Source organism: Mus musculus, chromosome 14 (assembly GCF_000001635.26).
Source record: "Mus musculus strain C57BL/6J chromosome 14, GRCm38.p6 C57BL/6J".
NCBI classification, from domain to species: domain Eukaryota; kingdom Metazoa; phylum Chordata; class Mammalia; order Rodentia; family Muridae; genus Mus; species Mus musculus.
Genome location: NC_000080.6, coordinates 20198948 through 20214979, shown reverse-complemented (window position 1 = coordinate 20214979; position 16032 = coordinate 20198948). Strand labels below are relative to the sequence as shown.

The 16032-nt window shown below is 45.5% G+C and overlaps 1 pseudogene; it reads left to right on the top strand.

Moving 5' to 3' along the window:
* Positions 1–14867: 14867 nt before the first annotated feature.
* Positions 14868–14984, top strand: Gm24912 (annotated as a pseudogene).
* Positions 14985–16032: the final 1048 nt, after the last annotated feature.

Genomic DNA, 16032 nt, shown 5'->3' with positions numbered 1-16032 from the left:
CAGTGCTCTTAACTGCTGAACCATCTCTCCAGACCCCATATATACTTTTTAAAACATGCCCTAAAGGCTAGGCAATGTGATGCACACCTTTAATCTCAGCACTTGGGAGGCAGAAGCCGGCAGATTTCTGAGTTCGAGGCCAGCCTGGTCTACAAAGTGAGTTCCAGGACAGCCAGGGCTATACACACACACACACACACACACACACACACACACACAGAGAGAGAGAGAGAGAGAGAGAGAGAGAGAGAGAGAGAGAGAGAGACAGAGAGACAGAGAGACAGAGAGACAGAGAGACAGAGAGACAGAGAGAGAGACAGAGACAGAGAGTGAGAGATACAGAGATAGAGACAGAGACAGACACACACACACTTACTCATTCACAGCAGCATTAAATTTTACAGGGAAAAAAAGGTGAAAGTCACTTGAACCCCCGTGGACAGATGGGTAGATAAACAAAACGTGGTATGACCCACGCAATGGAGTAACACTCAGCCATGACACAGAATCGCTTGCTGGTTCTTGCCACATGTGGCTGAACCTTGCAAACACTGTTGGATGAAGGAAACCAACAAGGAGATGACAGATCCAGTATGATTCCACTCAGAAGAAATGCCGGGCATTACCAAGAGCACAGAAACAGAAAGTGGATTAGAGGTTACGGGGAGGGCGTGGACTGTTGCATCATGGCTCGAGTTTCTGTTTATGGTGATGAAAAGCTTTGGACATACATCCTGGTGATAGGTGGGTGGTACTAAAAATGAAATGACCTTTGCCTCAAGCACACTCAAAGGTCAAGCAAATGAGCCACAAATAGGACATTTCCATCATACCCTTCCCACAAAGGGTAGAGAATGTTGTGGGAGATGGGGCAGAAAGATTCCAAGAGCCAGAGACTGGGAAGGACTAGAAGAAATGATATCTTTAGGAGATCAAGGCAGTCAACACTTCAGATGAAGGGGTGAAGGGTGGGCATGATATCCCACCTCCAGCTGAGGAACTGCTTACAGCTGATGGCTACCGGAGGGAGGAGAGTCATTTTTGTTAAGCGTTTTCATCCTGCTGGGTGGTAACCCAAGTAGGGGCACACATCTTTAATCCCAGCACTAGAAAGGCAGAGGCAGGTGGATCTCTGTGAGTTCAAGGTCAGCCTTGTCTACAGAGGGAGCCCTAGGACAGCCAGGGCTACACAGAGAAATCCTCAAAAAAAAAAAAAGGGGGAAAAGGTTTGATCCCTGGTAGGTCCCCATACTCATAAATATGGGCAGCACAGATTGGAATCAGTGGGTTTATAATAATGATTAATAATAGTAATAATAAGAACAAGAAGTTAGGAGAGCATTGGCTCTTGGAGAAGTTAGCAATAAAAGGAAGACCTGGGTATTGATCTTGGTATTGATCTTGGTATTGATCCACGTTTACATGCACACGTGAATGCACCTGGGCACACATGCACATACATAAACCAATGCACACATGCACATACATAAACCAATGCACACATACATACCTCATACACACACATATAGACATGCGCAATTATGGCTTTGTTGAAGAATGTAGCTCAAAGCCACACACACACACACACACACATACACACACACACACACACAGTCAATTTAAGGGGGCCTCTTGGAAGAAGGGACACTTGAAATGTCTGAGGAAATGTGACCCTAAGAAGCAAGATGGCCATGGGGAAGGAGCATTGGCCAGAAAGACCCGGGGCTGAGGGTAGTGGTCTTTCTGGGATTAGTAGAAAGTGAGGTTAGGGGACAGGGACGTGAGACATGACCTGAGGGTCAGTGGCTCATGACAGAACACACCTACAATACCAGCACCAAAGAGGCTGAGGCAGAAGATCAGGAGTTCAAAGCCATCCTTGACCACACAACATGTTTTGAAGCCAGCCTGGTCTACATGAAACTGTCTCAGAGAAACCAAAAATAAAAATAAAAAATGAATTGCTTCAAGCACAAGACTACACATTTGGGGTGGGTGCTGCTCACTGTATTTTATAGGTGGGCAAACTGAGTCTCTGTTAAGTGGTAGGACTTTTCTCAAGATGGTAGATCTCACAGATGATGTGGTGTGGATTATTCTTTATTTTATTTAATTCATGTGTATGCATCTGTGTGCACGTGAGTGCAGTGTCCGAAGAAACCAAAGAGGGCAGGGAATCCCCTGGAACTGGAGTTAGAGGCAGAAATGATCACTCCTCTATGTGAGTGCTGGAAATCAGACTCTCACCTTCTGGGGGGTTGGGGGGGAGCAGCGAGTGCTCCTGACCTCTGAACTATTTCCCCTGCCTCTCATCCTCTTATTTTGTTGTCAATTAACAAGCACTTGCATATTTTTATGGCTTGAAACTGGTACTTTCATATATGTGTGTTTTACAGGATGATCAATCAGATGGAGACCAGACCACAAGTCAGGCTGAAGTAGCAAACGGCAAGCAAGCAAATAAAAGCAGAACGCTCCAGACAAACTGGCTTAGTCCAGTTACTAGCTACTCTTATCACTTTGACCACATTCCTAATAAAAAAGCAACTTGAGGGAGGGTGGGTCTGTTTTGTCTCACAGTGCAGATTGGTGGTGGATACAGTCCATAATATTCACCTTTCCCCTTTCCAACCCACCCAGCTGTGTCTTGTTGTTGGTTTTTTTTTTTTTTTTCAAGACAGCATTTTTTTCTGTGTAGCCCTGGCTGTCCTGGAACTCACTCTGTAGACTAGACTGGCCTTGAACTCACAGAGATCTGTCTGCCTTTGCCTCTCGAGTCTTTTTGTCTTCTCATTGTCAGGGCTGTGGCTAGAGAGGTCATAGGTCCGAGGGGAAAACGCACCGCTATCATTCTGCTAAATAGACCAGTCTAGCTGAGTCTAAATAACTTATTGTTACACTTGTAGATTAGTACGTCTCTCTCTGCCCTTGTCTGCGAAGTTCCCTTTGAGTAACACAATAACCCACAATTGATCAAGATGCTGAGAATAAGACCACAGAATGCTCAGCTCTGAATTAGACATGCACATCACACACAGCTTCCCAGTCCTGAGGAGCCTTGTGTAAGAGCCGGTGGAGAGAATGTCAGAGCCAGAGGCAGTGGAGGACTGCAAGAAAACAGTAGTTTCTGGACACAGCAGGGCAGTTACACATATGACTTCACAATACTTGTGAAGTCATTCACAATACCTGTATACACTCAAGCCAGATAAAATCCTAGCTTGGAGCGGGGAGATGGATACGAAGTCCCACCCCTAGCAGAGGACCTACTGGCTATTGACAGTTGCTAGGAGAGAGGGAGTCAGTTTTCTTTAAGGATGTGGCTCCTGGTGGGTTGACCACTCTGCAGCAAAGGCCATGTATTCAATTGTCTGCAGATAGCAGAAATTGGACTTAATGGGGATTTTGTTCCTTGGTTCTGCTACTTGGCAATGAAGCTCCTACTCTACTGTAAGCCACACCCAACACTAATCATATCTTCAAGACAAAAACTTTCTGTATCTTTTCTTCTGGCTTTTTGAGACATAGCAGTAGTTGAAGAAACTCAGGCCAAAAGTCATACAACCTAGGCATGGTGACAGACACACATTTGTCATCTCAGCTCTTGGGAGGTAGAGACTGGAGAATTTATAATTCTAGGCCAACTTGGACTACAAAGCAAAATCCTATTTCTTTTTTTCTTTTTCTTTCTTTTTTTTTTTGAGACAGGGTTTCTTTTTTTTTTCTTTTTTCTTTTCTTTTTTCTTTTCTTTCTTCTTTTTTTTTTTTTTTTTTTTTTTGGTTTTTCGAGACAGGGTTTCTCTGTATCACCCTGGCTGTCCTGGAACTCACTCACTCAGAAATCTGCCTGCCTCTGCGTCTGCCTCTGAGTGCTGGGATTAAAGGCGTGTGCCACCACATCCGGCTGCAAAACCCTATTTCAAACACACACACACACACACACACACACACACACACACACACACACACACGCCGGGCGGTGGTGGTACACGCCTTTAATCCCAGCACTTGGGAGGCAAAGGCAGGCAGATTTCTGAGTTTGAGGCCAACTTGGTCTACAAAGTGAGTTCCAGGACAGCCAGGGCTACACAGAGAAACCCTGTCTCGAAAAACCAAAAAACAAACAAACAAACAAAACCCACCACCATCACCACCACCACCAACAACAAACAAAGCCCCAGTGCCAACAAACCAACTCTTACCAAAAAAGCCAAGCCAATAGCTCATGCTTGAGGCAGGAATACAAATCAGCACCGTCGTGATGGAGACGACACAGGGGTGACTCAGTGCAGAAATCCTGTTTGCCCCTCTTGTGCTTAAAGCAATGATTCTCAGCTCTGACTGCACAATTATGGTCTAGAGTGCGTCTAATGAACCCATCTCAGCAGCCTTCCTTGGAGTCGTCTCTCTTATAGCCTGGGTGAGGTTTGGGGCCCTATGGGTATTGAGGTGGAGCCTAGACTGCACTGTGGAAGATGCTCCTGCTTTTGAGACTCAGGTATAAAATTGGTATAAAGGAGACACCATGACTATGTGAGGGCAGCTGAGGAGTGAGGTCGTGAGGATGCAGGAGTCCCCTGCACAGACAGAAGTGGGACAGGCCTTGCAGAGGCAGTAGTACCAGACTTTGGAAGACCCAGCTTGGAAGCAGCAGGCAGAAGAGGGGGAGTCCGAATAGGCAGAGCAAACCAACACAAAAAGGACACAGAGAGCTAAGGCCTTCCCCATCAGAGGCCAGCTCTGCTCAGGCTGCAGCGGAGTAGGAGACTGGTACTGGAGGTGTGGGTATGAATCCAGTTGCAGATATACAGAGACACGTCAAAATAGCTAGGGGTGTGTATGGAGTGTTTTGCAAAGATAACACACGTGCTTGTGCGCACACACACACACACACACACACACACACACACGATTCTCCTTATTGGCAGATTCTGTACTTAGGAATCTGTCTATACTGGCTAGAATTTCACCCCAAACTCGATTTTCCTACCTCTTTAGCAGCCACACCTGGAAATGTACAAGCTGTGAAAAACCAGAGTTGCTCAGAGCACAGGTTCTCCCTGCTGAGGTGAGGCAGGCCACAGTCTGCCTTATTTCAGCTCTCATGCACCAACAAAGGACCTTTTTAAAATCCAGTTCATGACGTGTGTGTGTGTGTGGGGGGGTCATTTTGAAGCTTAAAATAGACTTTGGGTGCCAGGCTGAGTAACTCTTTGGCCTTTCTGAGCACAGGGAGACTGTGAAATACCTGGCCAGAAAGCACTGAATTGGACTCAACTTTACTCAGGATCCAACCACAAGTTCAAGGTGCAAAAAGATGTTAAAAAGGCATCTTGGAGTAGAAACACATGATGAGGTTGTGTGTCCATCGGTTGAAGAAAATATTGTGGCCAGTGACTCACAAGAACCTGATCTGCTGTTTTTCTCAGGAACATGGTTTGGTATTTGCTAATTCAGGATGGTTCCATGGTTTAAGAGCATTGGCTACTCTTGCAAAGGATCCAGGTTTGAATCCCAGCATGAATGTAGTAGCCTCTACTGGCACCGCTTGCATGTAGTGCACATACATATCTGTAGGCAGGACATTCATAAACATAAATAAACTAGAAAAAAATTTTTATCAGGTATAGGTGCTTGCTTGTTTACAGACATTTAATGTCATCATGTGTTTCTATTTCAAGCACCAAGTGTAATGACCTGAATTCCACCCCCAGAACCCACAAGACGGAAGAAGAGAGCTGACTTGGACTCCTTTAAGTTGTCCTGTGACTTCCATACACCTGTTGTGGAACAAGCAAACACACTTGCAGAGAGAGAGAGAGAGAGGGAGAGGGAGAGGGAGAGGGAGAGGGAGAGGGAGAGGGAGAGGGAGAGGGAGAGGGAGAGGGAGAGGGAGAGGGAGAGGAAGAAGAAGAAGAAGAAGAAGAAGAAGAAGAAGAAGAAGAAGAAGAAGAAGAAGAAGAAGAAGAAGAAGAAGAAGAAGAAAAAGTTGTAAATGCTGGGTGTGGTGATGTACACCTGTCATCTCAGTATACTAGAGTCTGAGACAGGATGGGCATGAGTTCAAGGCCAGGCTGGACTATATAGTGAGACCCTGTCTCAAAAAAAATAAAAAGTGAATGAATGAGTAGATGGATGGATGGATGAATGAATGAAATGTACCCAAGTGCTTTGCAGAGTGTCTTGAAGTCTCAGCAATAGTGAAGCAGTGACTGCTCCAGCCTGGGCACTTGCACAGGGGTGACACTGTTGCCATGGCACCTGTGCTTATTTACGGTTCAACGCCCACGTTTTAACCCCTTCTTCCCCAGGGCAACCACTGCTGCAATCTGTGCTGCAGCCAGGGAGGGGCCACACCTGAGCAAACAGCAGACACAGGCTCAGCTGGAATGAAGGCCAGCCAGGAGGCTTTACGACCTGGGCCTTATCTTCTGTGGCAGTTACCAAAGCACTGCCCTGCTGTCTGTTTATACAGAGACTATCAAACAACAGGGCCTCGCGCCCTGCTTGCTCAGACCCTGGGAACTGTTCCTACAGGGCTTCTGACTGCACTAACTTGCTTCCTGCTTTCCTGGCTGAATGTTCCCATCGCCTGGTGGGCTTCGGTTTTCACTTTGGAAATGGGGATTAGAAATCGCAATCCTCAATTTACAGAGTCATGGCAAATGTGGGGTCGGCTGCAGTTCAATAGCCTAGGTGTTTGTTCTGGGCCGAAGATGAACAAGATCTGACAATGAGAAGTGAACAGGGAGTCACTCAGCCACAGCTTTGGAATTTTCAGTTAGATAAAGACTCAAGGAAAGGGAGGCATGTGGTGCTGTCCACTCACAAGGAACTTAGCGTCCGTAATTCATTTGTGTTGGTTTTGATTTGCTGAGATTGTAACAGACCCCCAGAGCTTCATTGTAACAGAGCCCTTAAGACCTTAGCCCAACTGACTCCATGATGGAAGTGCCATTCAGGCTGTAAAACTCAGCATGTTCTAGACAGCGCCACCTGTCAAAATGAAAACCAGACTTAATCCATCAAAGTCCACAGTTATGAGAAAGTCTTTAAATGTACCTGACCTTGCTTTTTGGCTTCCATAGTTCTGCTTCTGGCTAACTGTTTTTGTTAACTGAAGTATGTCATGCCAGGACATTTGTGTGTGTGTGTGTGTGTGTGTGTGTGTGTGTGTGTGTGTGTATGAACTAGAAAACTCACCCTGAGAAAGGCTTGGAACTACACTGGGATTTCGAACACCCATTGTAGTTGCCAGCCAGGTAATAAAGACTTTCTATTATTGGCTTAAACCCATGTCTAAGCATCTTTGGATATTTCCCACAACAGAGTCAGGAGCTCACATAGTCCAGGCTAGCCTTGAACTTGATATATAGCTAAGGGTGACATGGGACTCCTGACTCTCCTATCTCCACCTCTCAAGGGATAGGATGACATGTATGTGCCACCACAGCCAGCCCTCCCTTGTCTCTCTCTCTCTCTCTCTCTCTCTCTCTCTCTCTCTCTCAATGAATATCTATTAAGCCTCAACTGTGTACCAGATTCAGTGTTAATGTAACGGCTGGGTATTCTTTAGAGAGCAAAGCAAACAAGATGCTAAAACCAGGCAAGGTTGCCTGTCTGTGATCCTAGTTTGGGAAGACTGGAAAAGGAGAATCATTATTTTGGGGCCAGCCTGGATAACATAGGGAGATTTTTTTTTTTAATTTTTTGAGACAGGGTTTCTCTGTATAGCCCTGGCTGTCCTGGAACTCACTTTGTAGACCAGGCTGGCCTCGAACTCAGAAATCCACCTGCCTCTGCCTCCCGAGTGCTGGGATTAAAGGCGTGTGCCACCACGCCCAGCACATAGGGAGATTTTATCAGAAAACAATGAGAACCAGGAGCTGGAGACATGGCTATTCAAGCATAAGGATTCTGTTGATCCCCAGAACCTGTACAAAAGCACTGAGCATGGTGGGATTGCTTAAGATCCCAGCACTGAGACAAAGGCAGGTCCCCCGAGACAGCTAGCTTAGACTCTGTCACCAGTGAGCTTCAGGCCAATGGGAAACCTTGTCTCAAAGTTATTGGACACACACACACACACACACACACACTACATAAACACATGTACACACATGAACACATGTACATATTAAAAAATAATAAGTTAAACAATATAATGAACTTTAATAAGCAACCAAAGAGAAAGGAGACATGCTCTTTGTTCTCATAGTAGCATCTATTGGAGAACACAGTCATAGAGCCTATAACCAGCAACCTCATGTTACAGAAGAGAACGAGCTGCCACAGACAAGGGGCAGGGCTCTCTTACAGACTCAACACTGAAGCTCAGTCTGGAGGAGGAAGAGAAGTAACAAAGTTGGGAAATGGAAGCAGAGGTCAAAGCGTTCCAGGCAAGAGTGCTGCCGAGTTCCCTACTGCCTTGGAAGTGTGAAGACTGACTTAAAGCAAGTCCTAGACTTCTGATATGAAGCATGTTCTTCTCCTCCTCTACATCACAATCGTATCTCCATCAGCTTCTTTGACCAAACAGCAGCACCACTATCACCCCCACATCATCGCTCCATCATCACAATCACCCCACGATTCCTACCCCATCACCATCTCTACATTACCGCCATACTCCATCATCACAATCATCACTACAACTACCATCATCACACCACTACCACCACTCTATTGCCACTGCCACCATCACTGTCATCACCGTTACCGTTATTGCCACCATCACTGCCCAATCACAACCATAATCACCATCACCACCACATCACCATCACCACAACTATCATCAGTACTATTACCACCCCACCATTACCGTCACCATCACCACTGTCATCATCACTATTGCTATCTCCATCTTTGTCACAGGCTGACTCATGTCTGTTCAGAAGATGTGAAAATCCTAACTCCCAGTACCTCAGACTATGACCTTGGAAACAGAGTCTTCGTGTGTAATCAAGTTGAGATGAGGTAACATGTATGAGCCTCGGTCCAGCAAGGCCAGTGTCTTTCTTTAAAAGGGGAAGTTTACATATTGAGAAAGACATGTAAACACAGAAGCAGCGGGTCAGTGATGAGTCTACAAGCCAACGAATGCCAAAGGTTGTCAGGAGCAAGAGAGCCATGCAGCAGTCTCTCTTCTTATAGCTCTCAGAAGGAATGAACCAACCTTGCTGACACCTTGACCTTGGCCTTCAACACTGAGAGATGATGACTTTCTACTCTGTTTTTCTATGCTGTCTCATGGCATCTTTGGAAAAGGAATTCAATTTTCTTTTTTTTAAAAAAATATTTATTTATTATTATTCATTAGTACACTGTAGCTGTCTTCAGATGCACCAGAAGAGGGTGTCAGATCTCATTACGGATGGTTGTGAGCCACCATGTGGTTGCTGAGATTTGAACTCAGGACCTTCGGAAGAGCAGTCAGTGCTCTTAACCGCTGAGCCATCTCGCCAGCCCCCTCAATTTTCATTATAACCATTGCCATCACCATATTCTTCATCATCATTATAATTCTTACCACTGACACTGTTGTGATCTATCCACCTATCATCTGTCTGTCTAGATAGCTAGCTATCATCTAGCTATTATCTCTCCAACATCTATCAATCACCTATCTATATATTTATCAATCATCTATATCTATCATCTCTCTATTGCCTAACATTTATCTATCATCTATCTATTATCTATCTAGCATCTATTATTTATCTACCTACCTACCTATCATCTATCTATGTATCATCTATCTCTACCTATCTATATATCTATCATCTATCTATATATTGTCTATTGCTATCTTTCTATCATCTCTCTATATATAAATCATATCTATCCATCTATCTATCTATAGTCTATCTAATGATTTGCTGTTCTTGTTTTTCTGCTGTGTTGGAGCAATGGCCTCAGTCACACTCCCATTCTCAAGGATATTCAGGCGCCCATAGGGATCACGGGCTGGGTCAGTACTGTGCATGCAATCCCATCCAGAATCTGAATCCACACTTAATGTGCCTTTGTCCATACAGAAAAGGTATTTCCTGGCCTGGTGCCAGCAACCTTCAGCAGAAGTGTCAATCACCTTTAGATGCGTTACTCAGGTAGCTTATAATGGATTTTATTGCCAGAGCTAACCAAGGACATTAGTCAGATACACAGTAATCAGGACTCAGAGAATAAATCTGAGTTGTGTGCAGGTATTTAGAACAGCTGGCTGAGGAAGCTCAGGGCTGTTTGAATTTGCACAAACAATAAGGGGACATGGTTCTTAACTTTCCCATGGTGCCCAGCACCACGCTAACATAAAAACAGCTCCCTCTGTGCTTGATGAACTCTTTCCAACATAAGCAGAGCCCCTAACTTGTTTTTCAGTGTGCAGACCCAAGGCCTTGTGCATGTTCCGGAAGTGCTGCTTGCTGCTACTGAGCTGTGTCTCTGGCGAATGCTTGTCCAAATGTGCTTGTCTGTCTTCCACTCCTTCCTGCCTTTACCCTAAGAGATTTCTCTTGTGGAAAGAGCAAATGATAAACAGCTTCAAAAACCCAAACAATTAAAACCCAAACAATTGGGATTGGAACCTTCAACTGCATTCTTATTCTGATTATTGCTGTGTGCTATGTGTGTGTGTACATATATGTTGCATGTACATGTGCATGTGAGTGTGTGCACGTGTGCATTCAAGTGTAGACACACCGTCTGTATACGTGTGTGTAGAGAGATCAGTGGTCAATGTGCAGTGTCCTCTTCACTAAATTCCCACCCTATGTTTTGAGACAGGGTCTCTCACTGAACCTGTAGCTCAACAATTTGTCTAGGATGCCTGGCCAATGACCTCGAAGGATCAGCCTGTGTGCCTCCAGCCCTGGGGTTATGGATTCTGATAGCTACATCCAACTTTTCTGTTAGTTAGTGCTGGAGAATCTGAACTCAAGTCCTCATGAGTAAAGAACACCTTACCAACTGAGCCTTTACCCAGCCCCCTACAGTATTATATTTTTATGCTTCAACTATTGCAGCACACACAGTTGCTAGCAGACTGGAGTATTTTGGAGCCTGGTTTTTTGTTTGTTTGTTTGCTTTTTTGTTTTTGTTTTTGTAAAGTCTACAACTGTTCAAACTCCATTGTCACTGGCAGAAGCTAGCCAGTTTGCAGAGCTTCACACTTATAATTTCGACAAAGTTTTGCGCTTGCCTTTTAAAATGAAGACTGTTTAAAATGTGCAGCAGTTGGCAGAGCCTGTAGGTACCTGCAGAGACCGCAGCTGTCTGCAAAGCTCCTTGAGGTTTGTGGGTGCAATTACTGCTTGTAAAAGCTGTCCAAGCCGTGCCAGTTAAATGATGGGCAATGGGTTCCAATGTGGTTTGTTGCCCAAAAGTTCATACATTAGAAGCTCAGTTGTCAGCATGGGGATATGACAGGTGATGGACCCTTTAAAAGGCGGGGCCTGGTGGGAGGTGCTAGGTCTTTGTAGGGCTGCCCTTGTGTTATTGCTTCAGTTCTGTTGCTGTGGTAAAATGTCCTGACATAGAGCAGCCCGAGGGAAGAAATGTTTTGTTTGGTTCACAATTCCAGGTGACAAGCCAGTAGTACTGTGGGGATGCCATTACATAGAATTACATCCAGAGCAGAAAGCAAAGACGTATGTGGATCCTTAATTGCCTCCTTCTTGCTTTCTCTTAGCTAGATTTCTTTCCTCTTACAATGTTCAGGACCCCCCTGCCAAGGAAATGGTGCTACCCACATGGGCTGGGTCTTCTCATGTCAATTAACCATCAAGACAATCTCCCCTCAGATATGCTCACAGGCCAACCTAATGTAGCTAATTTCTCAGTAAGACTCTCTTCCCAGATGATTGGCTCTAGATTGTATAAATCTGATGTTCAAAGGTTTTAATACTGTCTTACAGAATGAGTTAGTGCTCATGAGAAGGGGTTTCAACAGAAAAGCTAGCCTGCTCCCCCCACACCTCCAGCATCTGGCCTTGACACATGGTCTTTATCTCTTCCTCTTTTCTCTCACCCCCCTCTTTCCCCTCTCCCCCACTACCACAAGCTCCACCATTCTGGGACCTAGCAGGGATGCTATGTGTTCTTGGACTTTGGGCCTCCAAAAGAGCAAGCTAAGCAAAACTGTTTCCAAACAACCTTGCTTTGCTTAGGGTGTTTTGCTACCTTAAGAAGTCACACTTAGGGCCCGGCGTGGTGGCACACGCCTTTAATCCCAGCACTTGGGAGGCAGAGGCAGGCGAATGTCTGAGTTCGAGGCCAGCCTGGTCTACAGAGTTCCAGGATAGCCAGGGCTATACAGAGAAACCCTGTCTCGAAAAAACAAAACAAAACAAAACAAAACAAAAAAGGGAATCACACTTGGCTCCTAGCTGGTTATTTATTTATTTATCTTTAATTTTTTGTCAATGAGCTGACAATAGGTGTGTCTTTATGTCAGTGAAGTATATGTGCAAGCTGTACCAAAAGATCTGAAAGACACAGAAGTATAAAGAAAAGCTCTGTGCCAGGTGTGGTGGCACCTTTAATCCCAGCACTTGGGAGGCTGTGGCAGGCAAGAATCTCTATGAGTTCAAGGCCAGCCTGTTTTATAGAGTGACTGTTACACAGAGAAACCCTGTCTCAAACAAAAGAAGATATATCAAAACAGAACAGAAAGGCTCTGGCTGAGAAAAATGTGGGGGCTGGGAAATTGGTGCACATACCTGGGCTGCCCTGAGAACTGACCTAGAGGTCATATATGGCATATAAGATGAGGGAGGATGTTAGCTTCTCAAAGAATCTGCTTAACAGGGTCCTCTCACTGACACAGCACACATTTGAATTAGGATAGCTCCCCTCTGTTTGCTGTATCTTGTCCTCGACCCATGGCTACAGCTTTCAAAATACACCCCAACTGGGAGCAATCAATGAAGAAGGACAACTTAGAACAAAATATAATGCTGCATAGACATGAAAGTATCATACTGAAGCCCATTATTTTGAATGCTAATAAGAAACTTTAATTTGTGTTGTATGGGCATTTGGAACACCGGGAGTTCAAGGTCATCCTTAGCTCCACTGTGAGTTTGAGGCCAGGCTGGGCTACATGAAACTCTGTAGAAAGAGAGGGAGGAGGGAAGGAAAGAAAGAAGAAGGGAGGGAGGGAGAGAGGGAGAATGGGGGGGGGCAGGAAAAGGAAAGGAGGGAGGGAGAAAAGAAAAGAAAAAGTTGGCACAACACCCCACTTCCGTAATCATCAGGTCTCAAATTAATTGCAGACCTGCATGCCCTTCTCCCAATGGATCCACTTTGTCTCAGGAATTCCTACCTAACCCTCAAGATGAAAGGGAATTTGAAAAGCTGGCAATAAGTTTTTAGCCAGAGAACATCCTATAGTAGAAGGGACATTTTGAAATAGGATCCTTGGACATGGCTCTGCGATCACTCAAAAGCTCATCCCTGAATATGGAGATATGTGGTGCAGTGTGCAGCAGGGGTGAACCCAGCTGCTTTGCCTGGAGGGCTTGTCTTTAGGCACACCCTGCTCTTTGGTCACAGCTGCAGTCCAACCCAGTCTCTGAAAATCAAATCCTCTTTTCCAGTAAATTACATGCCCACTGTGGAGCAAGGACATGCCCAGCATGAGAAGTGGGTCTAACCTCCGCTTGAGTTGAAAGACAACTCAATTAGTTCAAGCCAGCGACTCTTGCCTCACCAAGACGGCCTATTGCAACCTGCTCAGCCTTTCTACGTGTTCCTGTTTGTTTTCTTAAACTTCAGCTTGAGCTGTGACTCAGTGCATGTAATTGATGGCTGTTGCCAGTCCATCGTCCAGAGAGCTTCGTCCTGCCCTCCCCAGTTCCTGTCTCACTCCTGGATCCGCTTGCATCTTTCTCTGGGGGAAATGGTTTTATCCTCTCCAGGAGCTGTGAAGAAAAAGACCCTAACATCTTGGTTTTTCTAGACGAAGAACAAGGCAAGGCGATTCTCTTGAAAGAAGACAATCCCTACCAAGTGCCTGAACCCTTTGCCACCCTCCCACCATCCCCAGTCTGTCCTTTTAGATTCTTGCTCTCTGTGCTTGTTCCTCCCAGGTGAGCTAAGAGCTAGTCACACTAAAAAAACAAAACATAAGAAAAACCTTTAACAGGTGAGGTGGCTCAGCTGTTAAGATTTTTGTTTTGTTTTGTTTTGTTTTGTTTTTTGTTTTTCGAGACAGGGTTTCTCTGTATAGATCTGGCTGTCCTGGAACTCACTCTGTAGAGCAGGCTGGCCTCGAACTCAGAAATCCACCTGCCTCTGCCTCCCAAGTGCTGGAATTAAAGGTGTGTGCCACCACTGCCCAGCTCAGCTGTTAAGAATTCTTACTGTTCCCAATGGAGGAGCTAGAGAAAGTATCCAAGGAGCTAAAGAGATCTGCAACCCTGTAGTTGCAACATTATGAACTAACCAGTACCCCGGAGCTCTTGACTCTAGCTGCATATGTATCAAAAGATGGCCTAGTCGGCCATCACTGGAAAGAGAGGCCCATTGGACAGGCAAACTTTATATGCCCCAGTACAGGGGAATGCCAGGGCCAAAAAATGGGAATGGGTGGGTAGGGGAGTGGGGGGGAGGGTGTGGGGGACTTTTGGGATAGCATTGGAAATGTAATTGAGGAAAATACGTAATAAAAAAAAAGAATTCTTACTGCTTCTGCACAGTACCCGAGATATTCCCAACATCCACAGCCTTCTTTAATTCCAGCTGCAGGGGATCTGACTCCTTTTTCTGATCTCCATGAGCACACACATGTGCGAGCACATGTAGGCAAGGCACTCAGACACCTAAACTAAGCAAAATAGCAACAAATTGTTAAGGCCCTCTATCATCTGCAGCCAATTAAATCCACCTCATGGGGTTTGGTAATGACTATGGAGAGCAGCCTTGGTGGTAGTGAACATAGCCTGTTGCCTATATGCGTTTCCCAAAAAACCTTGGATATGTTTTTTTTGGTGGATTTTCACATCCCAATGCCTGAGCCCCAGACAGTGGCCAAGGTTCACAATGGTGAAGTTATCGTGTCCAGTTGCAACAAGTTGCAGAATAAGGAATGTGTGATTGGGGCTCTGCCCTGAATAGAGCCATGTCCAAGTTCCCTGGCCACCAGAAGGTCCATATGTCAAAGTGGGGCTTCACTGCATTTAGTGGGAAGGGTAGTTGTTGAGAAGTGGCCCATCCCAGGTAGCTATTGAGTCAAATATAGCCCCGTTCAGTTCCCTTAGACAAATGGAGGGCCTTGCACACTTGAGAGTTTCCACTATGTTGGGGAGTTCCCACACGCCACCCAACATGTTCAGTAACAGCTCTGACATCGAGTCTGCAAAAAACGAAATCCAGCGTTAAATCCAGGTGTGGCACACACTGGTGGTCCCAGAACTTGAGGGTTGAGGCTGGAGAAGCGGGAGTTCAAGACCATCCTCCAACTTGTGCAGCAAGTTTGAGGCCAGCCTGGTCTAAGTGAAACCATGTCTTTCAAGGGGGACATAGGAAGATCAAGGGTGCTCTAGGCCTTGGGGTCTCAGGCCTGTCATCCCAGCATTCAGGAGGCTAAGGCAGGAGCATTAGGAGTTTGAAGCCAGCCTGGATCTGTCTCCAAAAAAACAAAACCAAAAAACAAAAAGGCAGGAATGCAGCACAGAGGTAGAGTGCTTGTCACAAATATGGTCACACACAGCAGGGCACGTGTTGGGAGACCAGGGAAAGCTTTCAGGGGTGGGTCTGCTCACGGCTCCCACCGTGCTGGCTCCAGGAATCACACTCATGGCTTCCAGCTTGGCATTATCTCCCTGATCCTCTCTCTGGCCCTTTAAGTCTTTTATGACATATAAGTCGTAGCTACTCATTAAAAGATCACTAGTACTTAAGTACTGTATACCCTTACATGTTATTTCCTAATTTGCAATCTGCCTACTTATCCAGCCAAGACAAATTCTGTCTCTTTCTTGGCTTCCAGACTATCCTAACTCCAAAAGAACCCTAACTCTCACCTTCGGC